At 40.4% G+C, this 11912-nt stretch overlaps 1 long non-coding RNA gene and 1 pseudogene across 2 annotated transcripts; both read right to left on the minus strand.

Annotated features, from left to right (window-relative positions):
• LOC110430252 overlaps window positions 1-10947 on the minus strand; it is a 30221-nt pseudogene extending 19274 nt beyond the window's left edge.
• LOC110430522 lies at window positions 537-2251 on the minus strand. 2 transcript variants are annotated; one of them, XR_002447866.1, is made up of 3 exons: window positions 1892-2251; window positions 1642-1801; window positions 537-616 (listed from the first exon to the last, which is right to left on the minus strand). It is a non-coding gene; the product is annotated as an uncharacterized LOC110430522 (long non-coding RNA). The 2 variants fall into 2 exon arrangements; XR_002447865.1 differs by having other exon boundaries at window positions 539-616; window positions 1638-1801.

The following is an 11912-nucleotide window of genomic DNA, read 5'->3' on the forward strand; positions in this document are numbered from 1 at the left end:
AGGGCCGCAAGGTTTCCTTTGCGCGCAGATATAGAGCCCCCCTTCCGATGGCACAATGACTCGCGGCCTATACTCATACAGACAGAGGCCACACTATACCCAAAACGGTTCAGCCCCTCTAGCGCCCTCTCGGGTAACCGCTAACAAGCTAGAAAAGTTCTTCATACTGAGCTAAAGCCAGAGCCATATAGCCCTCATGGTTGTACGTGTTGTCCCAGCTTTTGCCAAGGGATAAGTCCTTATGGAGGGTCAAGATCAATCCAGCAAAAGCCAGAGTTCTTTCCACTCTTTATATTCAAGTTGCTAGAAAGCTTATTTTATTGTTTATTGTATATTCAAATATTCATGTCACAAGATCATGGATTAATAATCAAGCACTAGCACATCTACACCAATGCATATCAAGTAGGTAGCAAGGAATACAGGTAACAATCATCTATGATTTTGCTAAGGTCGACAAGGTGATAGCATGCATATGATATATATGTGTAGTTATAAGTGAATAGGTAACAAGGATAATCCCAAGTTATACTTGCCTTGAACACTTGCATAATTCTCACACCATCAGCTTTTGGTCATCATCTTCTAATCTTCAGCACCCATAAACAGTTCTCGTCTACTCGTAGCAAGCACCACACGAAGGTAAACATACAAACAACAAATAAAAGAAACTAAGAACAACACACCAATCAAAAGAAAAGCTTCAAAACAGAGCGCACTAAACGTTACAGCTCGATGCTAAGGTTACGAGAAACGCCGCAACCAAAACTATCATCATAAAGAAATGACTACATGAACTTTTGGATAATTTAAAAGAGACAACTATGATCTTAATTTGTTTTATTTAAGAAAAATCATGCGTAACCTACTAATTCAAATTAGTAAAATTATATTTTAATTTTAAAAACAAAGTAGAACTTATTATATTTTATTTATGAATATATCCATTATATAATCGATAATCATATTTTAAATATAGGCATGCAAGCATCATTTTAATCGAAGTAAACTTTAACTTTTTAAACAATATGTGAGAGCATCTATTAAAATTATACATGATACGTGTTGGAGATGATCATATGTTATTCATACATAATTTTATATCGTTTATGCCAGTTAAACTTTAACTTATAAAATTATGTAACATGTGAGCACTAAAACAAGTTTATGGTATATATCGTGATTGTCTAAGCAAAATATAATTAAAACATGTTCAAGTACTATTAGCTAAATTCATGGTCATATAATTACAAAGGACCGACATGTGAAACCTATATTATTTTTAATTATAAAACTATCTACAAGCATATTAACCAATTAAATATTTAGCAACATATAGAAAATATGTGACATGAAAAACACGTAGATTACATTGCCATGAGTCTAACACAACTTTAATGGATCAAAACGGAGTTAAAACGGAGATTATCTGACCTAAACAATCTAGTGTATTTCCTTTATATTTCTAGATTTATTTTTCTATAGAAAAACGGCAACTAAACTGACCTATGTCATCATCATGTCAGTATGATGTCATCAGGCTAGCAAAAGCAAAATTGGACACGCACGGCTGCTCTGCTAGTTGATTGGCGAGCGAGGTCATTGTGAGCAATGGCGGTGGGGATGCTTGGACTTACGTACGGTGGAAAGCGTCTGAAATTTCGCAACCTCCGCCCGGGGCTTGGCTGACGATGCTGGCTTCTTCACCGTCTCGGGCGAGGGTTGGAGCATGGCCATGGTGACCAGAGAAGGCCGACACAACTACTGCATGTTGGCAGGCGGCGCCACACATGGTCGGCAACTGCGGCAGATGGATTGGATACAAAGCACGTTAGGGAAACAACTAGCATATAAACATGACACAAAAGGATGAGGGACGACATGAACCTACATGTAGAGTCCACGATATAGTCTTCTCATCGGCAGATTCGCATGCAAACCAAAGATGGTGGTTTGGAGCAGATGACATGGGCGACGATCTGACAAAATTTGTAGCGGTGATGGCTGCCTCCTATAAACTCGATGTAGATGCAGGGGATGTTATGAACAGATCACCACTCTGGCGGCCGAGGTGCAATTAGCACTAACGTGCCCGTCGATTGGATGGAGAGGTGTTTCACGTACGTCGACAATCTCCTCCACGCTCGCCTCATATATGTTTAGGCGATAACCCGGCCATGGAACTCCACCAGCAGAGATGACGCAAAGTTGCATACGGCGGTGGAGGGTTAGGGTTTGGGGAAACAATACGGCGGCGTCAAGACGTCATGATGGATGGTTGTCCTGATACACGTATATATACATATATATACATATAGCTTGACACCTGAAATTAAATAATGTTTGGCTAAGTCGACTTGGAGCCCTCGGTGTTCTGTACAGCATGTGGGAGATGGAGAACAAACCGGGTTTTCATCTAGCTGAGGTGGATTAGGATCGCAAGATTAAATTATTTTCGAAATATTTAATCTCAGGTATAAAATTAATTCTAGAAAACCTATAATTATTATTTAAGCCAAGGAAAATACTTCAAAAGATCCAAAAATTCGGAGAAATTTACTAGAGATATTATGGAGCATGAGGAACCAAAATAAAGTATTTGGAACTCATGATGAGATAATCTGCAGCATCTAAAAATTAGATTATGCTCACGGAAAAGTAGAAACAAGTTCTAGAAAAATGCTGAAATAATTCTCGATAACTCTTTAGAGATTGATTGACGGGTGAGGAACTGAAAGGAGTGATTTTGGGTTACACAGAAAAGATTTTAGGAAACTCGAAACGAAAGCATAGGCTGGAAAACAAAGAATAAAGATGTGCGAGCAAATTTATTTTTTTTTTATATCTTCATGAGCACTCAAATACAAAACTAAATCTATTTTCATCTATTTTAAAAGGAGCAGATTTTAGGGTGTTACAGTGCGTCTGGTGCTCAACCCTAACAGAGTCAAGCTCTGACAGCACACCGGACTCTGAGGCCAGCGTCCGGTGCCTCTGCACTCAGCGTCCGGTGAGTGTTTCTCAAAGAGAAAAACACTCCCGCGACTTCTCCAAATTTCCCACCGGCGCAATAGAAAATATACACTTATTTTTCTCAAAAGCGCCGAATCCCGCCTCGCAAGCTCGGCGGGAGGGAGAGAGGAACCCACACCCCTCTCAACCCTAGGAAAACCACTTCCTTTGTAAATGTGCTAACACCAACAATTGTCCACAGCCAAAGAGCATGTGTGTTAGCGTTTCACAAACATTTTTACCAAAGGAGTTAAGTTAGCACTTTACTAGATCCTAATGCATATGCTCAAGATAAGGACCTAGTAGCACTTGATTCGAGAGATGACCGTGATTTCCCCTCTTGATAGTCGGCTATCTATCCTAAATGTGATCGCACCCTCTATGGTGTCTTGATCACCAAAACCAAAACCCTAAGCAATACCTTTGCCTTGATCTCCATAGGGTTTTGTTTTTCTCTTTGTTCTTTTCCAAGTTGAGCACTTGATCATCTTGTGGTCATCACCATCATCACCATGATCATCACTTGCTCCATCACTTGGCATGTACCAACCTCATTAAGTCTACACACACTTAGTATAGAGGTTAGTACTAGGGTTTCATCAATTATCCAAAACCAAACTAAGGCTTTCACCGCTACCCTTCTCAAGCATAGTGTGGCCTAGCTAGCTCGAGGAGCTGGATGTTAGGTGTATCTACAACTAGGTCACCCTCTACTTGATCTTTGTAGGGCATTTCCTAGATACCTATACCCAACTCAAAAACTCTTGGGATTTGCATAACAGATGGCAAAACTCTCCTTGAGTACATTCAGTGCTTCTCCAAGAAGCACAATGAGCTATCCAATGTCACTGATGCCAATATCATCAATGACTTCACTTGTGGCACCACATGCAAGGTGGCCATCCATGCGCTCGGGCATGAGGACCCTTGAATGACATAGGAGTTGTTGTACATCGCAACCAAGTAGGCCATGGGGGAGGAGATTGTCTAGGCCAACTTTAGTGGCAAAGGCAAGCCTACGACCCTCCATAGCGGAGAAGTCTATGATGAAGCCAACATAGCCAGCTAGGGTCATTACAAGAAGAAGAAGAAGAAGAATGGTGAAAAGAAGTGTCATAGGAGAGGAAATGGTGGCCATGGCTGAGTGAGCCATGCGGGCCCAAGCAAAGGGTAAGGGCTATCTACTCAAGCACTTTGAGAGGGCATTTGAGGAAGCGTGCTCATTCCACATATGATAGGTCAAGCACGTCCTCAAGGACTATAGAATCATGAGAAGCTACATCAAGGGTACCCTCAGCCTAAAGGGTAAGTCCTAGAAGCCTACCTAGTTCCCTGATGCCAAGGAGTGCTTAACAATCATCGATGGGCCCCATGTCTAAGAATCAGGATGCCAACACTAGATCACCAAGCAAGAGCTGGACACCATCGAGACCATACTTATGGCGATGCGAGTGCATTGGTCCAAGATGGCAATAACCTTCGATCAGGGCAATCACCCCGATCGCGTGCCTCACCCGAGCCATTTCCCGCTCATGGTTAGCTTGACAGTGGGCAAGTTGTGCCTCACTAAGGTTCTGATGGATGGCAGAAGCATGCTCTACATTATCTATGTTGATATCCTCAACAAAATGACGATTCCAAGAAGTAGCCTTTACCCGAGTGGGGCATCCTTCTTTGGAATTGTCCTGAGCAAGGAAGCTCTACCCCTTGGGCGTATTTGGCTCCATGTTACCTTTAGCAAGCTAGACAAATTCTACAAAGAGTCATTGACCTTTGAGGTGGTAGGCTTCTTAGGCACATAACATACCTTGCTGGGGCAGCCATGTTTCACGACATTCATGGTTGTTCCTAGCTACACCTACCTGAAGTTAGAGATGTGGGGCAAGGGAGTCATCGCCATCAGCGCCAACTTCTAGCAGGCCTACTAATGCAAACAATGGGCATACAAAAAGTGACCAAAACATAGAGGACGAAGCTCTAGACATGAAGAATATCAAGATGGAGGCGTCACCCACCTCCAACTTGGAGGCCCCTCGACCCCGATGCTCATCTCCATAGAAGGGATGAGCCTAGTGAAGGTGGACGTTGATCGTTCCTACCATGGGAGGCCCCCACAAAGTTGCACCTCGGTTTCATGGCATTCCTAGTGGACAACAGAGCCCAACTCGTGTAGTTTGGTTTTGGATAATTGATAAAACCTTCAAGTACTAACCTTCATGCTAAGTGTGTAGATTAGATAAGGTTGGTATATGCCAAGTGATGGAGCAAGAGATGGTCATGGTGATGATGGTGATGACCACAAGATGATCAAGTGCTCAACTTGAAAAGAAGAAAGAGAAAAACAAAACCTGTAGAGATCAAGGCAAAGAAATTGCTTAGGGTTTTGGTTTTGATGATCAAGACACCATTGAGGGTGTGATCATATTTAGGATAGATAGCCATACTATAAAGAGAGGAATTCTTTGGCTAAGCGGTCTATCAAGTGCCATTAGGTGACATTGTTTATGTGCATGCATTTATAATCTGGTGTGCTAACTTAACCCTTGAAAATATTTATGAAAATATGCTAACACACGTACACAAAGGTGAAACACTTGGTGGTTAGCACGTTTGAGCAAGGTTGAAGTGGTGGAGAGGAGTTCGGCGCTTTTGAGAAAACAAAGTGCTTATTTTCTATTGCGCTGGTGAAAAGTTTGGAGAAGTCGCGGGAGTATTTTTCGCTAGAAAAAATACTCACCGGACGCTAACTCTCAGAGCGTCAGACGTTGTTCTTGCGTCCAATGCGTGTTGACTGAGCGCACGCGAGGAGTGTGCGCCAAAGCGTCCGACGCCCTGGCGTTGTAGCGTCCGGTACTCGCACTATAGTACTATTGTTCTAGAGTTGTATGCGTCAGACGCTGGCGTGCGTCCTATGCCGCACTGTCAGACGCATTCGATGCCTCCCCGAGTGGTTTCTAAACTCTCTGAGTAGCGTCCGGTGCGTAGCATCTGACACGTCCAACATGCATTAACTGTGAACTTCAATGTTTAAATGACCATTAGAGATCAATGGATCATGTTTGACTGAGAACACGTGGCAATGATCTGGAGCAGCTGTGAGGGGACCGTCGAATGCTGGGCAACATCCGATGCTAAGGGTCGGAGCGTCCGATGCCCTCGACAGAGGCAGCCCCCATAGCCTAACGGCTCTATTCGTTGAGGGGCTTATAAATAGTTTTTGGCCGGCTCTTGGGTGTTCCTCTTGGCACTTTTACATACTTGACATCCTTGTGAGCCTAAACAAACACCTCTCACTCATCTCCTTTATAGATTAACCATTTGTGAGATTGAGAGTGATTCCAAGTGCATTTGCGTGAGTGATTGCATCTAGTGGAACTTGAGGATCATTGTGGCCGTGGTTTTCTTGTTACTCTTAGTGGTTGCCGCCACCTAGACGGCTTGGAGCAGCGGAGGAGCATTGGCACAAGTTGGTGATTGTTCGTGGCCATCTCCCGGTGATTGTGAGGGGTCTTGTACCTTTCCCGGTAGAGAGCCGAAAGGTAACTCTAGTGGATTGCTCTTGTCTTTGAGCTACCTCACTTGTGAGTTGGTTCTTGCGGTGTCCTAGTAAGGATGAGGTTAGCGCTATACCTCTTAACCACCAAATGTTGGTCGACATAAAGGGGACTAGCGTGCCGGCAAGCACGTGGACCTCGGGAGAAAAATCAGTGTCTCAATTTGATTGATTGACATTCTCTCGGTGATTGACTGTTCATATATCGGTGATTGGTTCATCCCCTACACGACGGTATAAAGATCTTATCCTCTCCATTTACTTCCCGCAAAGTAGTGTAAGTAGTTTTAATTGTTAGCTTTGCCTTGTGTAGCTTAGTTCACTAATGTAGCTTGTAGTGACATAGCTTTTGTGTGCCTAGTGATCTTAGTAACTAGAATTATTGGATAGGTGGCTTGTAACCCTTGTAGAGCTAGAACAAAATTGCATTAAGCCTTTGATTGTACTAATCCTTGCTCTAGTGCTTTGTATATTTTTAAACAGGCTATTCACCCCTCACTCTAGCCATATTAGAACTTTTCATCATGGTGTCAACAAAGCATCCCAAGGTAAAATGAAAGCTATGTTCGCTCGAACCCTCAAATCTTTCATTTATGTTCTATACCTTTCAAAATTTTTATACAATAAAAAGTTGTGAACTCGTTGCCCTGAATCCTTTTTTTTTAGACACGGCTTGTAAGCCCTCTGCCACGCTCGACCGACCCAAGCATGGCAGAGTCCCGAAGTTGTGTTATCGGCTTAATAATATATTCTCATTTTAATATGTAGGGATAGGAAAAGATGAAAAAATAGAAAAGAAATATTTAGATAATATAGATGATATAGATTAGAATTCTTATTCAACATAGAAACTGCGTTCTTGGCTTAATATTATATTCTTATTTTAATATTTAGAGATAGGAAAAATATATATATATAATTAGGATTCCTGATTTATTACCAGAAATCTATTATAATTATGATTCCTAACTATATAGAATTTATAAAATCGGATGGTCTAGACTAATATAAAACATGAGAGCTCTAGACTAATAGAAAGACAACTTCCACATTTACAGAGTTAACTAGGGGAGGTAGACAAAAAATAGGCTGAAAATTTTGTCCCTTTATTATAGATATAGATATAGATATAGATATAGATATAGATATAGATATAGATATAGATATAGATATAGATATAGATATAGATATAGATATATAGATATAGATATAGATATAGATATAGATATAGATATAGATTTAGATACAGATATAGATATAAATTTGATAAATTCTTACCAGTTCTTAAAAAGATGAATATAAGTCAGAACAAATATATGGCCCCTCCAAACAAGAGTACGTAGTGTGAAATTTATCCATGAATAGTTAACTCTTGGCACCAAGAATTAGTTATTTATTGCACAAGAAACTTTCTATACACGTCCCATATTATTATCAGCATACAGTTGCCACATCTGCCACATGGAGGCTAGCAATGACCAAGCACAAGAACAGATCCCAAAATATTACAACGATAAACATGACATATACAGAAGTCGCCAAAGGAAATCTTCTAAGCCTTCAACTTCTGTCTATCATGCGGAGCATTATAATCGATGTTTGGGCCCACAGGGATAGTCCCGTATGGATTTATGGGCGAGTGACCTCCATAGTAGCTTTTCTGAATGTGCTCCATGTTAACCGTGCGGTAGATGTCCTTGGTGTAATTGAACAGATTTGGATATTCCCTTATAAGCTTCTTGTTGCATTTGAAGTAAACAGAGTAAACCTGTAGAGAAAAATTAATCATAACTTGTAGTGAAAATAATCCAAAAGGAAATATTTGTAAATTACAAACCAAACATTTTACGTTCAAATGAAAACAAAAATAAATTATGATCCAGCTTCAAATAATAATTATCCATCTTCAGTTATTGTTCATCTGTATAGAAAGTGCCCCTTATATTCAGGCTTTGTTTAGATGCGAAAATTTTTTGGATTTTAACACTATAGCACTTTTGTTTTTATTAGACAAACGTTGTCCAATCATGGAGTAACTAGGCTTAAAAGATTCGTCTCGTAATTTACAGACAAACTGTACAATTAGTTTCTATTTTCATCTATATTTAATGCTCCATGCATGTGCCGTAAGATTCGATGTGACGGAAAATCTTGAAAAGTTTTTGGTTTTTTGGGCGAACTAAACAAGGCCTGAGTATGTTTATGTGTCATGTGTCCACCTTTATATGGTCTGGGAATTGTCGCATTTGCCATTGCTTTAAGGCTGACAACCTGCATCTCACTAATTTGGTGCTCTGACTCTTGTTGAGAACATCAGATGAACATTTATCCGGATGATCTCGGAGCTCTCGTTTTTTGACGATGGTCTTGAGCTTCTTGTCCCACAGAACCTGCTGACACAACTCATGAGTCATGAATTAGCTAAGCTAGCACAATACAGGGAGACGACACAGATCAACCCAATTGACAGTCAAGTCACTCACAGGGACGCTTGGTTTCCCGCTGGTGATCTCGTAGTGCTCTTGCTGGCTCCGTTGAGAGGGTCCGGCTCGGCGCCTGGTTCCTCGTCCTCATCTCCGGCGGCAGGGAACAGAACACCCACCCCATGTGGTCATCGGTTTCCTTGGTCTTCTCAAAGATGGGCTTCACTGACTAGAGCATTCAATTCACACACGCGCACACACAAAGAGAAGAAGATCAACGGATTTTACAACCATGGCTGAAAAAGATCGAGCTTTGGTGAGTTGTTACGGTGAATCCTATGGCGCGGTCGAGGAGTTCCTTGAGCTTCTTGAGGTAGGCGAGGCAGCGTCCGTTTGCGACACACACGAATTTTCTTTGCTTCAGTTGATGAGCGTGACTGGTGAACAGCGCCGGCCCTAGGATTTTGAGGGCCCTCTGGCGAGTTCGTCACGACGGGTTCTCTAGTGTATAATAGAAAAAAGTCCAAATAACCCCCTAAACTAACATTTGGTTCAATTTACTCCCTCCAACTATATAAGTTGGTCCAACTAATACCTTAAAAAGTTTTTTCTTTTTTGTTTCTCTATGTACAAATTATATTTTAGTTTCAAATTTTGTGAGGTGATAGAGGACTTAGTATTTTGTGTTAGAAAAATCCAATATAATTTTTTCATCATTATGTTTAAATTTCCTAAGCTATCAAAATTTTTTCATCATTATATAAGTTTCTCTACTGTTAATTTATTTTTAAATTTCCTAAGCTATCAAAATTTGGTAAAAAGTTAAGTTATATTTTTTCTAACATAACTTATAATGTTCTCCAATATATCACAAAACTTGATATTAAAACTCAACTTATATGTGGAAACATAAATAACAAATCATGTTAAGGGGTAAACTAGACCAATTAAAATGGTTGGAGGAAGTAAATTGAATCAAATGTAAGTTTAGGGGGTAATCTGAACGTAGGACAAACTTGAGGGGAGTAATTTAGACTTTTTTTTCTCTATAATATATAGGCTAATTTTACTTATAAAGGAAAAATAAATGCAATAATATATTTAAAATTAAACATGTTTGATAATTATCAAGATCGAGAAACAATGTAGATTAAAAAATAATATATTTGTACTTATAGAACTAATATGATTACCTTAAAAAAGAACAGAACTCCATCATACTCATTGCTTTTTATATAAATATACTTTTTCGGGCATTTCTTGATGTAAAATCATCAAGGATGGTATTGAGATCAATCGTGTCTAAGATATCTCTTTCGATATTGCACATAGACAAAAATTGAACAAGAGAAAAAAAAACCTAGGACCTACACAATTTGGCACGATCTTATAACAGAAAATACAAAACTGAATTAATTAATCAAATTAACAAGAACCGGTAATTGCCTAAAGCCCCTAAACGCAACGACAGGTGTTGGCGTGTGTTGGCGGCCGCCGCTCCGCTGATCGGCTCGTGTGGCCTCGTCTCGCGCTGTCTCCTGGAACAAAAGCCAATGACTTAGCCCTTAACCTATACATATACTAGGGCCTTGTTTACTTGCAAATTTTTTTGCAAAATATGAATAGTGACATTTTCGTTTGTATTTGACAAATATTGTCCAATCATGGACTAACTACGGTTAAAAGATTCGTCTCGTCAATTTCGACCAAATTGTGTAATTAGTTTTTATTTTTGTCTATATTTAATACTCTATGCATGCGTCTAAAGATTCGATGTGACTGGGAATCTGAAAAATTTTGCAAAATTTTTTGGGAACCAAACAAAGCCTAGAATATACATACCTGGCGTTAGGCCCCCAAGCCGCTAGGGCCCATGGCCTGCGCACCTGCTGCCCCTCCCATAGGGCCGGCACTGCTGGTGAAACGAACACGTTGCTGCACCTTTTCTTGGCTGTCCATGTCCACTCCACTTGAGTTTCTGGTTTTCAGCCTAAACCCTAAACTAATAACCGACTGTAGGTTTCGAATCCTAGCTACCTGGGACTGGGATATATAGGGTTGTCATTTCTCCTTTGGAGATGGTTGTGTGAAAGATGCAGCTCACTGAGAGGTGATGCTTAGGTTCGTCAAAAGGAAAAAAAAAAAGACGGTAGGAATTAGGAATGTTGCTGTGTGAAAGATGCCGTTGAAAGACTCTGGCCATCGAAAGTTTTTTGGGATGAGGTAAAAAGGTGCCTTATAGATTACAATAATGAACTACTAGTGCAGAAGCAAAGTCAATATTCTTTAGTTGACATGAGGAAGTAACAATTTATGTCACCTTGTACATTATTATTGTGGCTATGGTCAGTGTACAAGTTGTTGTTGAAGGCCTTCAAAGTTCTATGGTATATAACCTTGAAGATTATTATCGTTTAGGTACAACTGTCGCAGGTGCGGAAGATTTGCCAAGCTGGCTGGTATGGGACCCTCAAATTCATTCCCATGTAAGTCGAGGTGTTTCAACTGAGTTAGGTTGTCGATCAATCCTTCAATTTTACCACTAAAATAGTTTTCACTTAAATCCAACCAAGTTAAGGCACTAAGATTTCCTATGCCCCGTGGAATTTGTCCAGTGAATTTGTTATGTGATAAATCTATATCTTCTAGCCCTAGAGCATTGCCTAGGGAAGCTGGGATGGGACCTTCAAGTGTGTTATTTCTCAACCAAAGCATCTGGAGATTAGGGAGATGTTCTCCAGTGTTAGGTGGCAATGCTTTGCCTAGCATGTTATCATGTAGAAATAGCCACAATAGAGAAGATAGACTAAAGACAGCATGGGGAACTTCACCTGAAAGCCTATTGTGACTTAGGTCCAACATTTCTAAATTCACCAATTGGCCAAGCTCATCAGGAATTCTTCCCTCGAGTTGATTAGAACCCA

Source organism: Sorghum bicolor, chromosome 9, assembly GCF_000003195.3.
Source record: "Sorghum bicolor cultivar BTx623 chromosome 9, Sorghum_bicolor_NCBIv3, whole genome shotgun sequence".
Lineage (NCBI taxonomy): Eukaryota > Viridiplantae > Streptophyta > Magnoliopsida > Poales > Poaceae > Sorghum > Sorghum bicolor.